This window comes from Phasianus colchicus, chromosome 2 (assembly GCF_987193195.1).
Source record: "Phasianus colchicus chromosome 2, bPhaCol1.hap1.1, whole genome shotgun sequence".
Classification (NCBI taxonomy): domain Eukaryota; kingdom Metazoa; phylum Chordata; class Aves; order Galliformes; family Phasianidae; genus Phasianus; species Phasianus colchicus.
In genome coordinates, this window is record NC_143437.1 from 20,390,769 (window position 1) to 20,406,863 (window position 16,095).

The window sequence follows — 16,095 nt, forward strand, 5'->3', positions numbered from 1 at the left end:
TGTGTTCATATAATTTCCCTAGCAGATTCTAATGGTTCTCATCATGAATCTTTAAAGGAAAGATATTCTTATTAACACTCAGCTGTATGAAACTTATTTTTCTCTGCCAACATGAAAGGAATGTTTTCAGTATTTCTGTGTTACAAAGGCAGATCTTCAGCTGAGTTAAAGCAATACAGAGATTCCTTACACTGCATCCTCGAGTGTTTAGAAAGCATTTCTGATGACTATGACAGACTGATTTGTAGTGGATTGCTGGGCAAAATATTAACGACACCAAGTCCTGAACTTGGAAAACTAGTGGGAAAACTAAGACTACAAATTAGTCTAAGACGACAAATTAAACTTCAGCTTATTCAAATTGTTACTTCTCCTGAAAGTGGAGATGCTGATCCTACAAAACCAGTATAGATAGGAAGAGGCAGATGTTTGACATCTGTTAAAAGAAGACTTAGCAAATCTGAACTTCAGAAATGAGAGAATCCCAAATTAGTACCTGTATTTTTTTGTGTTGGTCTAAATTCTTAGTAACTGTAGTAAGTATAGTATAGTAATGCACACTTACTATAGTTTTTTGAAAAATTATCAGTCTTTGGTCCCTTTTGTCCATATGACTACTGCTTATTTTAAGTGAAAAACCATGATAATATAAGCAGAATTGGTATTTACATTTTACTAATTGTGTAAAGTAAAGTGGTTTGAGTAAGAGAGAATGCATCATATTGTATGTAGGATATGGGAGCGAGGAGCAATACAAAAGAAGATAATACTTAGGCTAAGATACCATTCTCACAGCTACTTTTCAAATAGTTTTGAGGTACAGAAATATTTTAAAACAGCAATTTCCAACCCTAAAGATTTTTATTCATTTGTTTCCTGCTCAAAGGTGAAAGAGACAGCTTTTGCCTTAAAGGAGAAACAACTGAAAAATTCGATAGTCCTCTAGCATGAGCTTATTTCCCATCTTCTAGGTTGCATTGAAATATATATGAATACCAAGTGAAGCAAATCTCTGGTGCCAGAATTATGTATATTCTAACTTGGAATTTCACAATTTCTCCATTTTCAATGGAGCAGAGACTTATTTAACTCTACTGTGGGTAATGAAAGTATTTATCTCTTCACAGCTGGAATGTGTTATCTGAAATGTCTTGCATGTAACCCAATGAGATATGACATGGTGCCTCTTATTTGCATGTTCTTGCTACATTTCCTGGCCCATCACTTTACGTGATACCCAGGTGATAAGGCAGACAGAACCTACGATGTTTTACAGAATGACAAACAAAAAATGCCTCCTATTGTAAGTTTTATTCTGGCCAAAGTATGCATTTCAGTAAACATATTGGTGAAGCTAGTATTACAGAGCAGAGCACATTGGTCTTACAGAAGAAGCTGCTGCTTTCTTCTAGAAGTTTAGGTGTATAAGAAAGTACATTTGATACACCTGAACTGGCAACACTGACATTGCCAGTGACCGGACCAGTACTATCATAATTAATTCTGCAGACCCAGAATGCAGATTCAGCAGGCACAAAACCAAAGGGCAAATGGGCTGTCTGGCATCCCTGTATTTCAGCTTTAGACAGACGGATTGGTGCACTCATTGGACTTAATAATACTGATCTGGGGAATTTAGAAGAGGGGTGTTGGGGTAAGGGTAAAAGCATTATGTTTATTTGTAGCAGCTCTGTTGTATCATTGTCTGTTGCAATGCATTAGTGCAGTGTTAAATAAAATCTGCTTATTTAAAATCCTTTTAAATAGTGTTTAAATATTTCCTGCTGATACAATCTGCTAAAGTAGTTATCCTTGCTGCAGATTTCAGTTAACCTTGTCGCAGATATTAAGCCCGAAGCTACACAGACTTTTAGGGACCTTGATTATAGAGCAAAACCTAATGGTGTCATTATAAAACCACAGCTGGACAAGCTTCTGGAGTCCTTGTCCTTTGATCAGATTTGGACAACAGCAAGCCAGGAGAAAACTCACGCTAACCCTGCTGGAATTACTGAGCTCTCAGGTTACTCAAGTACCACTTTCTAAAAATTAAAATACAACACAAATTATAAAATGAGAAGGACTGGTACCTCAGATTATTTTCCAGATACTGTAGCCAGTAAAAGAAGGATTTTTAGAACATCCCAGGGCTAATATGCATTCTTAGGAAATAGTTTAGAAACAAAGCCTTAATTTCAAAACAGTGAGCCTTTGTCATTTCTTTCCTATTTCTTTTATAGGCACGTTTTGTTTGTTTATTGCACGTATTTTTGTGAGTTTTTGCTTTGAAAGGGTGGTATAGTGACTGAAGGAACTGGGGCTGAAGTCTGGGGAAAAGGAGGCTGAGGGGAAACCTTATTGCTTTCTTCCAGTATCTGAAAGGTGCTTACAGCAAGAGCAGGGCTGGTCTCTTCTCACTGGTGACAAGTGACAGGACAAGGAGAAATAGCCTTAAGTTGTGCCAGGGTAAGTTTCGATTGGATATCGGGAAAAACTTCTTTACAGAAAGGATTGCTAAGCACTGGAACAGGCTCCCCAGGGGGTCACCATCCCGGATGTGTTTAAAACCATTTGGATGTGGTGCTCAGGGACATGATTTAGTGGAGGGCTGTTAGGGTAGTATGGTTATGTTGTGGTTGGACTTGATGATCTTTAAGGTCTTTTCCAACCTGAGCAAATCTATGATTCAAAGTTAATTGTCAGAATTAGACATATGTTGGTTTCTAGTTTCTTTTCTTCCCATTTGGAGGTGCATGATCAACAGAATTAAAGATCTCATCAGAAGGCACTATATATGGAGAAGGGCGGATTTAAATCAAGTGTTTGTTGAGTACTATTTTTAAAAATACATTTGTTGTTTTTTTTAGCAAGTGCAAGAGTTTGCTATTCACATATTGTCATCTTGGATGTATTCTGCATTGCCATGTTGATTTGCAGGTCTTCTCCAAGACTTCACTGCTGCAGTCAGCAGCAAATTTATGTTTCACCATTTTTATGTTGTTCTAATACTGCCTGTGTGATCCTTTCTTGGGCTAACTGGCCTATATTATGTATATCACTCATCTTTCCCTGGGTTTTCTGAAAGGTATAATCTATTTCTCTGCATTCCACTTATTCTGTGGGAAATGTGTGGCTCTATCATGTAGTATGATTTCTTTTTCTGAGCACTTGTCACACACTGTCTGTGGTTTCCAATTAGACACTGAGAGATCTTAGATTTCTAAGAACTTGATTATACATTCTTGGCCATGTGCTCATAGCCTGAAACACTTTTTGTGGGATCTTATTTTCTGATGCATGTGTGGTAATTGTGGTTTGTCTGAAGCTAATTAAAGGGTAGTGAAGAATTCTGTTTTCAGTTTTGCTGATAAAATGGAAACATGGACAGATTAAGTGAAGATTTCGTTCAATCACAGTTTTGTTAAGAACCTTAGAAAAGCATCAGAATCTGTGCAAGGTTTATGTCCAATTTAAAATCGTATGATTATAAAAGAAGAAAATATTTCTGCTTTCCTTATTTTTTTTGCCAGAATCTTTTTCACACCCTTGTTAAATGGTTTATGCTTAATTTTAGCTAATGCTCACGTCATGTAAATAAAGATCTGATACCTCTTGGAGAGATGGACTATGGCCAAGTGTACTCTCCTCTCCTGATATCCATTCATATGGATGTAACTCACCTTTAATTTGATAGGTATGGAAAGATTGGGGCGTTTTTGATATTACTAGCTGTGTAACGAAGCTTTTCTCCATGATTTTCTTGGTCCCGTGGAAAACCTACTTGCATTTTTCCTCACTTATTTAGAACCATGTGGTCCTGAACTGCAATGGAATTTTATATTTAATTTAAGATAAATACCTTCTTTCATGCAGCTATTGCAGACTCTGTTAGTTTATCAGCTGCAATAATTATTCTGTCTGGACAGAACATGCTTTGTTCTTTAGCATTCCCTCGTCACAGATTCTTCTCTCTGTATCCACTACGTCCCAACTTTTCAGTAGCACTGGTGGGACATTAAGAAACGATGACAAAGTCTAGGCAGGTAGCACTACAATAACACTTTTGGAGGATCTTCAGCAAAGGGTTCTTCTTTTCTTTGGTTTTTACAAACTGCGTGATCGTGAGGGTAGTCAGTAATTACCATTACTTAGATAATTTTAATAAGTTGGTTACTGAAAAACCAGAAAACTATAGCTAGACAATTTTATGAGAGGTGAATCTTTTTGGTTTGCACGTTTCAGATTTGTTCTTTCAGTTGATCTGAGAGCATCTTCTGTACAACTGATGGTTCTAAGTTGTTTCACTGATTTAATGTTGTCTTCTGTTATTGTAGGCTCAGACCTTCCTAGGTATTTTTCATACTTTCACAAGTTGTCTTTTGTATGTGAAGAATGCAAGTCTATGTGGTACAAAGCCATAAAGGAGTTTCATATAAGTTTGACTTAAATAGTAGTTGATGGTTTGAATGTTTGCAGGAGGATTCCTGTTGTTTTTTGTTGGTTTTTTTCCTACAAAATCTGTGTTCCTGTCCTCCTAAGTTATATAGAAGAATATTTAAGGCATAAATCATCCCATAAAAGGCACGAAAAGCAATCTAGAATACTTCCTCTCCTGTTCAGTCACTGTTAGAAATCTGAGGTTTCTACACTGATCACCTAAATTGTTTACATAAAGCTTAATAGCCTTTTAGTCAGTACTGAACTCCATCATCTTTCCACTAGTCTTCCATGAAATATTGTATTTTTATGACAATCTATTTGAATGAATGATTGAAGCATTTTACATAGGTTTTAGTTTGACTTCAAAAGCTGCTGGGAATTTTCTCTTATTTTCTCTTTCTATTCTTGTTGTTTTTAATTGTGTAGAGTAACAAATTAAGGTTATGTACACCAAGATGCACATTTATGTCGAATTTGCAGTATGTTTTTTGTTTGCTTGTTTGTTGCATTCGTAGGGATAGTTATGGCTACATGAAAATAAGCATTTCTAATTTAAAAACAGTTCTGTTCAATCATTCTGTTAAGGAGAGATTGCTCAAGGTCTGTAAGACAATAAATTATTATTATACTGATGATAATACATAATATACTGTCTGTATTTGGTATCTGGAAATGCATTGTTAGCATCTTCTAGCTTTAATTTGTGATTTAATCACTTTAATCAGTAAGTTTCTGTGTTCTTTCTGTGGGCATTTCTGGTTTCCATCAAAGGGGATGCATAAATTTGTACAATTTTACAGAAATATATTGGAGGATTTTTTTTAATATTTTGATTTTTAAAATTTTCTAGTCAGTATAAATTTGAGTGTTTGGAATCAGTGCTAAATAGATAGCAGAGACAGCTAAGATAAAGTATGTTTTAAATATATGTATTGCTAATAGAAAAAACATGCAAGATCTCAATATCAAGATTTCATTGTGATCTTTTGAATTATATAGTACATATTTCTGTGGTACAAACTGATACATGATAAGAAATTGTTCTGTAAAAATGATAAAATGAAAATCCATCATTTGGAAGTTTGTCTGCGTATGTGGAAATTCTGCCAACAGTTGAATGCCTTCTTGTTAAAACAGTGGATGACTAGATTTGCATCCCCTCTGTTAGTAGATTTATTCAATGGAAATGGTATTTGGAAATGATTAAAGTATATGACTTGTTGGAAGATTCTAGGTCCGTATTATGGAATTGCTTGTCTGTCCAGGATGATTGGCTAGACTGAGGTAGTTCATGCAAAGGATACATAAGTGGTGAAATCTTCTCTAGTCTTTTCTGGGAGAAATGTAATAAATTAAGGAAAGTATCAGTTGAAAGTAACCCACGTTGCTATAGAATGTCAATAGCTTCCTTCTGAAAATGAAATTTCGTACTGACTTCTACTTCAGAGTTTGTTTATGCTTAATTTGAATATTGTTGCCTGTTTTCTGATGAAGGAATAATAATTTAATCCAATTTACAAGAACATTCTCTTGAGCTGAAATTGTAGCTTTTTCATCAGTTCAAGGATATGAATGATCTTCTACACGTCTAGATAATTTTGGTGCCTGTTGCTTTTCTTAAAAGTGAAAGTGTTATTTTCTTTTCAAATGCTATGTTTTGAGTTGTTGAGATAATGGCTGTTAGGATTTAATACCATTGTAGCGAATTAATTGCAAACTATCAAATTGCAATGGAAATTAAAATGCATGTATAATGATGTTTTTCTCCTAAGTTAGCAGGCAAAGTACATAGAATGTTTGTCAAGGAAAACTCAGAGTGAGGAACAATGAAGAAATTGAAAAATAAAATTATAAAAAAAAAAAATCAGAACGAATGTTACCGGAAAAAGTGAGATACGCATCTTAGCCTAACTACAAAAAGAAGTTGCATGGCAGAGATGAAAGAGTCAGAATAAGAAGATGGCAATTAAAGCTAGAACATATTTTAAAATGTTTGCACAGAGGGCAGAGGGGAAAAACAAAACAAAAAACACCTGGGAAACTCAATATATACTTGTAGATGGTTCAGAGACATTGTAAGAAGGCTTCTTTTACCAGAGTCTGTCCCTGGTGAGGTCTCATTAGGAGATACTTTGTTTTATACAGTAGTGTTGCATCCAGAGAATGAAAATGCTTGGACACAGCTAGACTAAAATAATTCCTTATTCCTATACTTTATCACCAGGTAACAGTACATTTTAGAGGTAGAATTGCTTTGGTGGAAGCAGCTGGTTCTTATGAATTCCGTGGTCTTCATGTGGCATCTATAAATTATGCTCACAGTAGACACTGGTAATATGCTTCAGCTGAGAAATTGAGGACGTGATTGGGAATGAACGTTGTCTTGAAATGTTCTTTCAGGAGATCCAAAAAGAAGAATAGTACATCGTGGTAACTATAAAGTGTAATAATGGTCTAGTTGAAAGTTCTGTGTTCTCTTTGTAAATTGAGAGCTTCAGTTTACTCTGGCAGTTAATTTCAGTTTACCTCTGAAACCACTTCCATGTCACATCTGACTCTTACAATCATGCCCTTGATTGTATGGGAGAACTGGGAAAGATAACACTGACATAGTAATACACAGCAGATACATATACAAGAAAGAGTACTAAGATACAGTATCTGTTGCTTTTTTTGCAAGTGAAAGAGGTGGTAGTGCTTATAAAATGTAAATAGACTTGGAACAGGAAAAAAAAATATGAACAACCACCTTTGTGAAACATTAGGATTGGAAATTATGCAATGTACTACATGCGCAGGTTTGGAGGCGGAGAGGGTTGGGGTGAAATACAAAAGTCTCTGAAGGGCTTGCCACTTGTGAATTATGCATCTCTCTCTCACTAGTAGGCGTAAATGCATAACTCTAATCTGTTCTTATTACTTATTTATAATATGCAGTAGAATGTAAATTCTATACCTCCTTTGTACAAGCTTAACATGCCAGTTAAGATATGCAGATATTTCAGGGATCCTACATAGACAACTTTCTTAGCCAATTAAAGGGCATAAACTTCAAACAGTAAATTAAACTGACTTTTCCCCTACCATTTACAGGAGGAATATAGACAATATGTAAGAAATAAGGGAGAGGACCAATAGATAATAAGTGCATTCATCTTGAAATAAACTACTCCGCGTTATTATTATTTATGATAGTCACTGTTATTAATAAACTACGTGCGGGATAGAGAAAAAGCCTGCAACAACCACTGAATTTATGAGAGTGGGGACAAATGCATGCTCTTTCTTTTATATCACTGGCACTGATCGATTTGTATTTTTCCCTGATGATAGTTTATGCCATTATAACTGTTTGGTGGCTCCTTACTCTTGAGTTATGGTTGAAAAGCACTTCACAAATGAGAACAAGCCTCTGAATGTTATATCTTAATCTGCACATCCTATAGATATGCCGTAATACAGAGTAGCTGACTGCTCCACCTATGATCTGTTTACCTACAAAAGTGATTTATTCTGGTAATCCCAGTTTAATGGATCACATCAGGTTTTGGCAGTTGTTATCTGATGACATTGCTGACACTACCCAACATGACTGGGTAGTGCAACATGTCAAGTTAAAAAAAAAAAAAAAAAAGAATTGGGCTTTTTAGGGATTTTTCCCCCCCTTTTGGACGTGTGCATTGAAAATCTATGTAAAAGAAGAGAACTTGAAGGAAAAAAAAAAAAGGTAAAAAGAAATCCAAATAATTTTCTCCAACTACATGTTGCCCCTGTCAGTGCTCAGAAGCTGGGGTTGATTTTTTTCTGGTAAGAACAGAGGAAAGCAGGTAGGAGTACAGTATATTTTACAGTGTTGATAATTCTGCAACCAGCAAAAGCTTTTGTGGTCTTGCAACAGATCTAACTTGCTGTAAATTGTCCTATATAGGAGTGGTACTCAGAAGCTGAGTCCTCCCACTATTCCTGTTCCAGTACTACAGTAATTAAAACAAACAAGCAAGCAAAAAAAAAACCAAAACACCATAATTCATATATACAGAGCTGTTCTGGTCCTAGAAAGATGTTAGTAGGTGTTAGTATTTCTTCTGTTGAAACTCTTAAATCCCATGATGCCTTGTCTGGATGGTGAGAGGTATTTTCTAATCATCTTGCATTGGTACTGCAAAAAATGATGGAACGAGTTACCCATAACAGAGGTTTAAAATGCATATTTTGCTAAACAAATGTTATTATCTATGAACCTATAATCTAAATCTTTACTTGATACCATTTTAACCTGGATATTGTCATATTTTTCTTAATTAGATTTTAGCGTCTGGTCTGTGTCTGCTGTTCCCAAGTTTCTTAATGCATGTTTTGGGGAGGTTAATATTTATTCGACTAAAATAATAATTTTCAGATTAAAATTGTATTTGAGATTTAGTATACGTATTCAATTTCAATAAATACTACATATTTATTGAATAAATACTACTACAAAAATCTACAAGTAGATTTTTTTTAGTAAAAATAAATTGTTTTTTTTACATTCATTTTCTTCTTCCCTTCCCTTTTTTCATTAGCTTAGGCAAGAAAACAACACCAAAAAAGTGTTGTGGAGTTGTAAGCAGTTTCAGATACAGAGAGAGAAGTATAGAAATCTTTCTGCGGCTCTGTTCCCACGTTTGGAAATTACAGTGATGCTTATATAAATGGTTTAAAAGGATAATGCTGATATTTGCTGTTTCTTCTCCAGAATTTGTTTTATAAAGATGAAGCTGAATCTTCCTGTCAACGGGAGTTGTTCTGTGATTTTTGGTGTAGTGAGTTTTTTCTGAAAATTGCACTTCCTGAATTTATTGGATGTCTTTTTTTTTTCCTATGTTGTTGAAATGGAATTCATGGGAACACAGGAACCCAATTACTTTTCTATGTAGCACTTATATATCTGTGTGGTATTTAAGTTTCCTTTTCTCAAGTTGTTTTTTTTTTTTCAGTCTGCCTCCCTAAGAGAGTATTTGTATGCTTGTGCTTTCTCACTGCCATTTTCCAGACAGCCTTTATTTCTGCATTCTGTAATATATGCTATTCCAGATAAGACTACACTATTGATTTATAGAAAACGGTTAGTAACAGTTGCTGTATTATTTAACATATATTCTTACAGAACTTAACATCTCACTAGATTCTGTTACTACAGCTGCACATTCAGATGTGTTTTTCAGAGGACTGTAAAAGTGGCAGTCAGGCACTTTTCTTAACTTGGTACTATCAACTGAGAACCAAATCTAAGGTGAATCTGAATTTTGGTTTTCTTACTGCAGCAAGACTGAAATTACTTGGGAGTACAGGATGTACTTCTGATAGAGCCAGTAGTTTCTTGGTCATAATGATAAGAATCCGAGTTTGTTCCAGTTTTATAGCAACACATATGATATTCAGATTTGGAATATACTTGTCTAGCACAAATTTATTTTCCAGTTGAGAACATAAAATTGAAGTTAATACAGTGGCAAAAATATTAAAAAATATTTTTTCCCTTTTTCTCATTTGCTGGGTCTGTGTGTTGGGGGCAGCAGGTTGGCCATGAGCCAGCAGTCTGCCCTTGTGGCCATGAAGATCAGTGGTATCCTGGCATGCATTAAAAAGAGCATGGCCAGCAGTGAGGTGATCATTCTCTCTACTCTGCCCTGATGAGGCCATATTTAGAATACTGTTTCCAGTTCTGGACTCCCTAGTTCAAAAAAGACAGGGATCTCCTAGAAGAAGTCCAGAGGAGGGCCACAAAGATTATAAAAGGCCTGAAGCATCTCCCACTGTGATGACTGTACTCACATAGGAAGGCTAATTGGAGGTAGAGGATTGAAAAATAAGTCTAACGGTACTTGTCTGATGCTTTGCTTCCACTTTTTCTAAGCAGTGTGGTCTGTGGCACTCCATATGAACCGAGTTTTCTTCAGCTGAGCTCTTTCATCATTTCAAGCTGATGTGTCCTAAATGGAGTATGAGAACAAACTCAAAGTAGAGCTTTGCCTTTTTATTATGTTGGTCCACAGCGTCAGAGACAGCAGGTGGTGTGACAGCAGAGATTGCTGTCAATCTTCCCACCAACATTCCATTATATTTTGTTGCCATGTGACAGGTGGCAGCAGATGGACGCTCTGAAAGAATGTCTGACATGGAAGCCCATAGGAAGCAAAGGTGTGTCAATGAATTCTTCCATGTAGAAAAATAGCACCCACTGACATTCATTGATGCTTACTGTATGTTGTGGAGACCAAACAGTGGATGTGAGCACACTGAGGCAGTGGGTGATGTGTTTCACCAGTGGTGACAGCAGTATGAAAGACAATTCATGTTCTAGATGGCCATAGTGATTTTTAGGGGTGTGGCATGCAGGCTCTTGGGCTCTTGTTCATTGTTGGCAAAAATGCATAGCTAATGGTGGTGAATATATTGAGAAGTGGTGTTTTGTAGCTGAGAATTTACTCTATCAAATAGTCTTATTGTGTTCTTTGTATTTCTTGAGGTTTCCATGGAAATGAATAGGTAATATTACTTTCAGAGCAACCTGTGTACATCTAGTAGCTATCTTGGGGGACCTGGCTTTAGAAATGAAAGATTGGAACACTTGTAGTTCAGCTTTTGCAGAGAAAAAATAATGTGGGTTTAACAAAAAAGAGTTGTATACATTGCAAAGGGTAAGATTAAGAATAAAAGTTTGTGCAAGAAACAAAGGAGAAGATAAAACGATCAGGAGTAGAAGCTAATGTCAACTTGTGAATGGAGCAAGATGAAAGCTAGTATTTGAGGAATGAGTTTAGGCTCAAATAATTAGAAGAGTTTGGGCTGATAAATGGTAGAAAGCTTTTTCTTATAGTTAGGAATAATAAAAGTATAACCAAGATACACTGTTAGCAAGCATTGGGGAAAAAAATGGGCTTTTAAATCTTTGCTATTAAAACATAGTTCAAAACATCTGAGTATTTTGGAAAAGTGATACTTTTCCAAAACTGAGACTGTGACTTTTCAATGTATATGTAGTAGCTACATCTTTGAAATCATTGCAAACTGAAATGATAAAGATTCTTGTTTTACATGTGTGCTGAAAAGTATTTCTTCTTGAATATTATACACGCCAACGCGACAGTCTTACTTTTGGTGCTCTTGCATGATATCTGTTTTTGCACAATGCTCTGAACTCTTCTGTTGCATATAAATCTCAACTGAAATAAGAATTTATCCTCTACAGGTAATTTAGAAAACAAGCAATATTTATTGCCAAGCAAATAGCTTCTAAAATACATCAGCATTACTGGTCAGCTAGAAGCAACATTCATATACCATTATGTCAAAATCTTTGCTGCTTAGAGAGCAGAACAACAACTTATGGTTTTCTTCCTGAAAATAATCATTTGTGAATACGTTTGTGTTCTCTTCCTCTATTTCTTGTCCTTATTTCTAGAGGGTTCACAGAATTTTTGTAATTCTAATTCTGGAACAATCTTCATTAATGGCTGTTGTCCAGCAAAAGTTGCTACTGTTCTGGAAGATAATTCTTTTCTTCAATTAATGACTCACTTCCACATGTAGAAGTCTATTCATTCCTAGGCTCTTTAGCCAGACACATATGCACATTGTTACCTTGAGGTTGATTGAGTTGCCCTAATATGCAGCAGTGTCATTTGTGATGACCTGTTTTTGTAGGAGTGTCGAGTACAGCATGAGGTTTACAGGACATCTGGTTAAAAGGTGCAGTGCTAGTATTAAACCTTCCCAGAGGAGATTATACATGAATGATGATTCTTAAAGAATCAATGTAATTAAGTGATTGTTATTTTATAGAAACAGGAAACAGAATATAGTGTACTGAAAGTTGTATATAAGTGTTGCTTGCTTTCAGAAAATGGTGGAAGGGCAAGAACCACTAATGATATCCAGCAGAGCAAACCTGGTAATGTCATCTTGGCATCTCCTCTATGATTCTTTTTTTTCTTCTTTTAATTGTAGTGTATAAAACTCAAATGTGACATCACTGTAACTTGGTGATGTGAATTTATGGTACCAAAGAGTTTATAATCTAATTAAATATTTAGTAACTGTGAGTTAGTTTAACAAATTATGAGGAAGGAGAGCAGAGAACAGATTAAGGATGTGAGCGATTAGCTGAAGAAGGCTTACAGTCTGTCTACATAAAAACATGGTGATTGGGAATTCCTTGGAAGTTTTTCACCTTCACACTCTCTCAGCAGGCTTGCTTTGCTGTGCTGCTAACAATCCCATGCCATGGTGCTGTCGTATTATTTTCCTATGAATATAGCAATGGGAAAGCTATTCTCTCAATTATTTTCCTGAGAGAAACTATGTGGGGTTCCTTCCACAAGTCACTTTTCAACTGAGCACTCACCAGGGCAGTACGTTGTCAATTCTGGTCCTTACAATAGCTGCCTGAAACTGGGGCAGGGGGAGAGAGGGAAGGTGTGAAAAAAGAGGTGAAAAAGAGGAAATAGAGGAAGAGGAGAAAGAAAAGGGTATGTGATTCTTTTGCTTTAAACTTGAGCGCAGAATATTGCAGAGTGCAGATAACTTAAAACATTGTAGACAATAGTACTATTACTTTTGAATCATGATGGATTCTAACACTGACTGTAAAAGTTCATATTTTGAGTAAAGTTCTTAAATCTTCATTTTCTGTATTCTTTAATCTACTTTTTTTTTATTCTCAATCTCAGCAAAATCTCTCAAATTCTCTGCTAAAAGAAGCATTGTGCTGTTGCATGTTATTTTTCCATGACTGCCCATTAAGTTTGATCAAAGCAAAAAGTGTTCTTATTCACCATCCAAACAGGGTTGTTCTTTATTCTTTCTGTCTTATGCATTGATTGTACCATGATAACTTATGTTTGTGGTTATTAGAAACTGGATATATACCAAGCACAATAGGTAGATAGCTGCCTTAGTGTAGGGAGTTCCATGCATACTACATACATAATAAATATAGTGGTATGCAAATGTCAATTTTAATGATAGCAAGTATAGTTAGCAATTCTCTTCCTGACATATGAGTTGGAAAAGCATTTAGTTCGTTTTTATTGCCTTTGAGGTCAAAGAGGTGAGAAGGCAGGTTGGTACCTCCCCTCCTTGCATTGTTTTCCCCCTCCAACTCCCTGCAAAAAGGTGGGGGTTGGGATTGTAAGGGAAGTAAGTTGCAATCTTAAAACAGATGAACATATGCATATTTCTATTTCAGTTTTCTTGTTTTGTTTTTTATGTCTTTTATGTTTGCCCTTTGGTTTTCTTTGCCTTTCTAAGTCCAGAAATGAATACAAGATAAAATTCTGAATTTAGGCTTTTCCTAGTAAACTTATGTAATTTTTAAATTTAGCATAATTTTGATAAGAAATCAGTGATTTCAGAGAATACTTACTGGAAAATTGCTATAAGAAGTATATCCTGTTATTTGAAAATAAAAGAGGGGGCTGAAATTGAGGAACAAATAAAGCATGATCAAGCAAAATAATAGCTCTTTAGTTTCCTAGTGTAAATTTAAAAAAAAAAAAAGTTTTTGCTGTGAGTTTAAAAAAAAAAAAAAATTCTCTGCTTATTGGATTCATTTTGTCGATTGAGATCAATGAAATTCTTCCAGCAGCAGCATGAAATCAATTGTAAAATAACATATAATTCACATACTATGTTGTAAATTATAGTTTGTTTGACATTAATCACCAAGGTTTCCATTCACTGCAGTGCATTTTCTTGTAACAAAATTCTAGATAATGCTTGTGGATCTATTTCTAATGTCTGAGAGTGATCTGTTTTTCATGTCCACAATTGCCTACATTTGATCTTATGCAAATCATGCAATCAAGCAAATGGAAAACAAGGCGTTGTTGCTAGAGGACCTTGACAAACAGTGGCTGTGTAGTTTTAAGAACCTCCTTACTCTGCATTCTGATTCATGTTCATGTATGTAGTTATTTGAATTCATTTATCCATTATGAAACACCTTGAACTTTAAACAGGAAAATATCTGCCAGATCAGACCGTGCCAAATAATTGCATCAATTACAATTTAACATGATTTTAGTTGTTTAGTTTGTCAGTTTCTAGTTCTAAGTTTAAAGAGATGTAGCCTACACTATACTGCGGGCTTATCATCTTTGATGAAGTCTATGGAGAGATTTTTATTGACCGATATTTATCAACTCATACTTTGTGTAACATTCCTCAGTCTCTCATTTCTGTGTTTTCTTCTGTCTGCTTCTAACTTCATTTTTTTCTTTAATTTTTTTTCTCATTTCCCTGTCATCTCTTTTTGTGTTTTCCATTCCAGCCACTGAGATGAGCAGAATAACTAGAAGTTTCTTACTGATTTTTTTTTTTTTTCAGGAAGGGAAATAAAATATTTTCCATCTTCCATTCTCTTAATCCTTCACAAATTCCTTCCTGTTCAAATTTAAGTAGGTACTTCCAGAGACCCTTATTTATGTAGATAGTCTCACGAACTGAAGTGTGCATCAAATCAAGGTTTCAGTAAAAGCTGCTTTTCAAAAAAACAGTTCCTTGATGAGGGACTTTCTGTGAAGTTGAGAAAAAAATATCTGGCCTAATGAAATCCCAAAAGTCAGTATAAGGAAAAGATTCATTTACCACAAGCAAATGAAAAAGGAGAAATTCCCTTTCTCTCTTCTGCTTTCCATTGTATACTGTATTCAGACTGACAGTAGCACTGTAAGACAGCATTGGCTTTATTTATTGTTTACAAAGATGTTATTTAAATTGGTGCAACAGATTTGCTTTTGGCTGTGTGTTTGGAAAAGTAAATTCCTACTGGTCACTTGTTTGCCCACACAGAACATGAAGTATCAGATTTATCTCAGAGATTTCCTTCTTCACTTCTATCTTTTGTGGTTTCTTTGACGTCAGTGGGGAGGAAGAAGGGATGCAGGAAGGTGATGTGTGGGTTTCACTTTCTCCACTTGCTGAGCTAGATGGAGCACCTGCTCTGAGTGTACCTTCCCCCTCTCACCCACATAAGCACTGCTTAACCCTGGTAAAATCAAACCCATTATGTTGATTAAATATGTCACTATTACAAGCATCCTTTGATTTTTATTTTTTTTATTGTTTAGTCACAAGATTGTTTCTTTTAACTCACATTTTGCCATGTGCTTCAATTCAAAGAATGATACAACTGTGTGATAACTGAGTTTTCAAAAAAAAAAAAGAAAAGAAAAGAAAGAGGCAGGAGTTCATTCTGCCCTCACAAAAGCAGGAAATTCCTTTGCAGGGGTAGACATTAGACAAAGGAAAAACTAATGAGAAAGAAGATGGGTCTATGGCATTTCTTCTTTAGTGATGGTCATTCTGTTACAATTTTTAATTTGTACTCAAACATTTTTGCATAAAATGATAGGTGGATATTATTTGGCTCTGCAAACGCTGACATTTATTATGTCTTGCAAAAACAGAGAACAATTCTAGCATATTAAAATTTGCTTTTATAACACACTCATTTTATTTGTATACCTTATACTTTTGCCAAAATCTAAATCATAAATTCCTTCTTAAAGGATTTGCTCATTAAAATGTGTAATTTGTATTGCAGTAAAAAAAATAAAAAAGATTGGAAAATTCTATCTGAATTACTCCTCTAGTATAATTTTTATGATAAAC

General features: G+C 35.2%; 1 protein-coding gene across 1 annotated transcript in view; it reads left to right on the forward strand.

Annotated features, from left to right (window-relative positions):
- Positions 1–16,095, forward strand: part of USH2A (usherin) — a 389,040-nt gene that overhangs the window by 183,921 nt on the left and 189,024 nt on the right. The gene's annotated exons all lie outside the window — the stretch shown is intronic.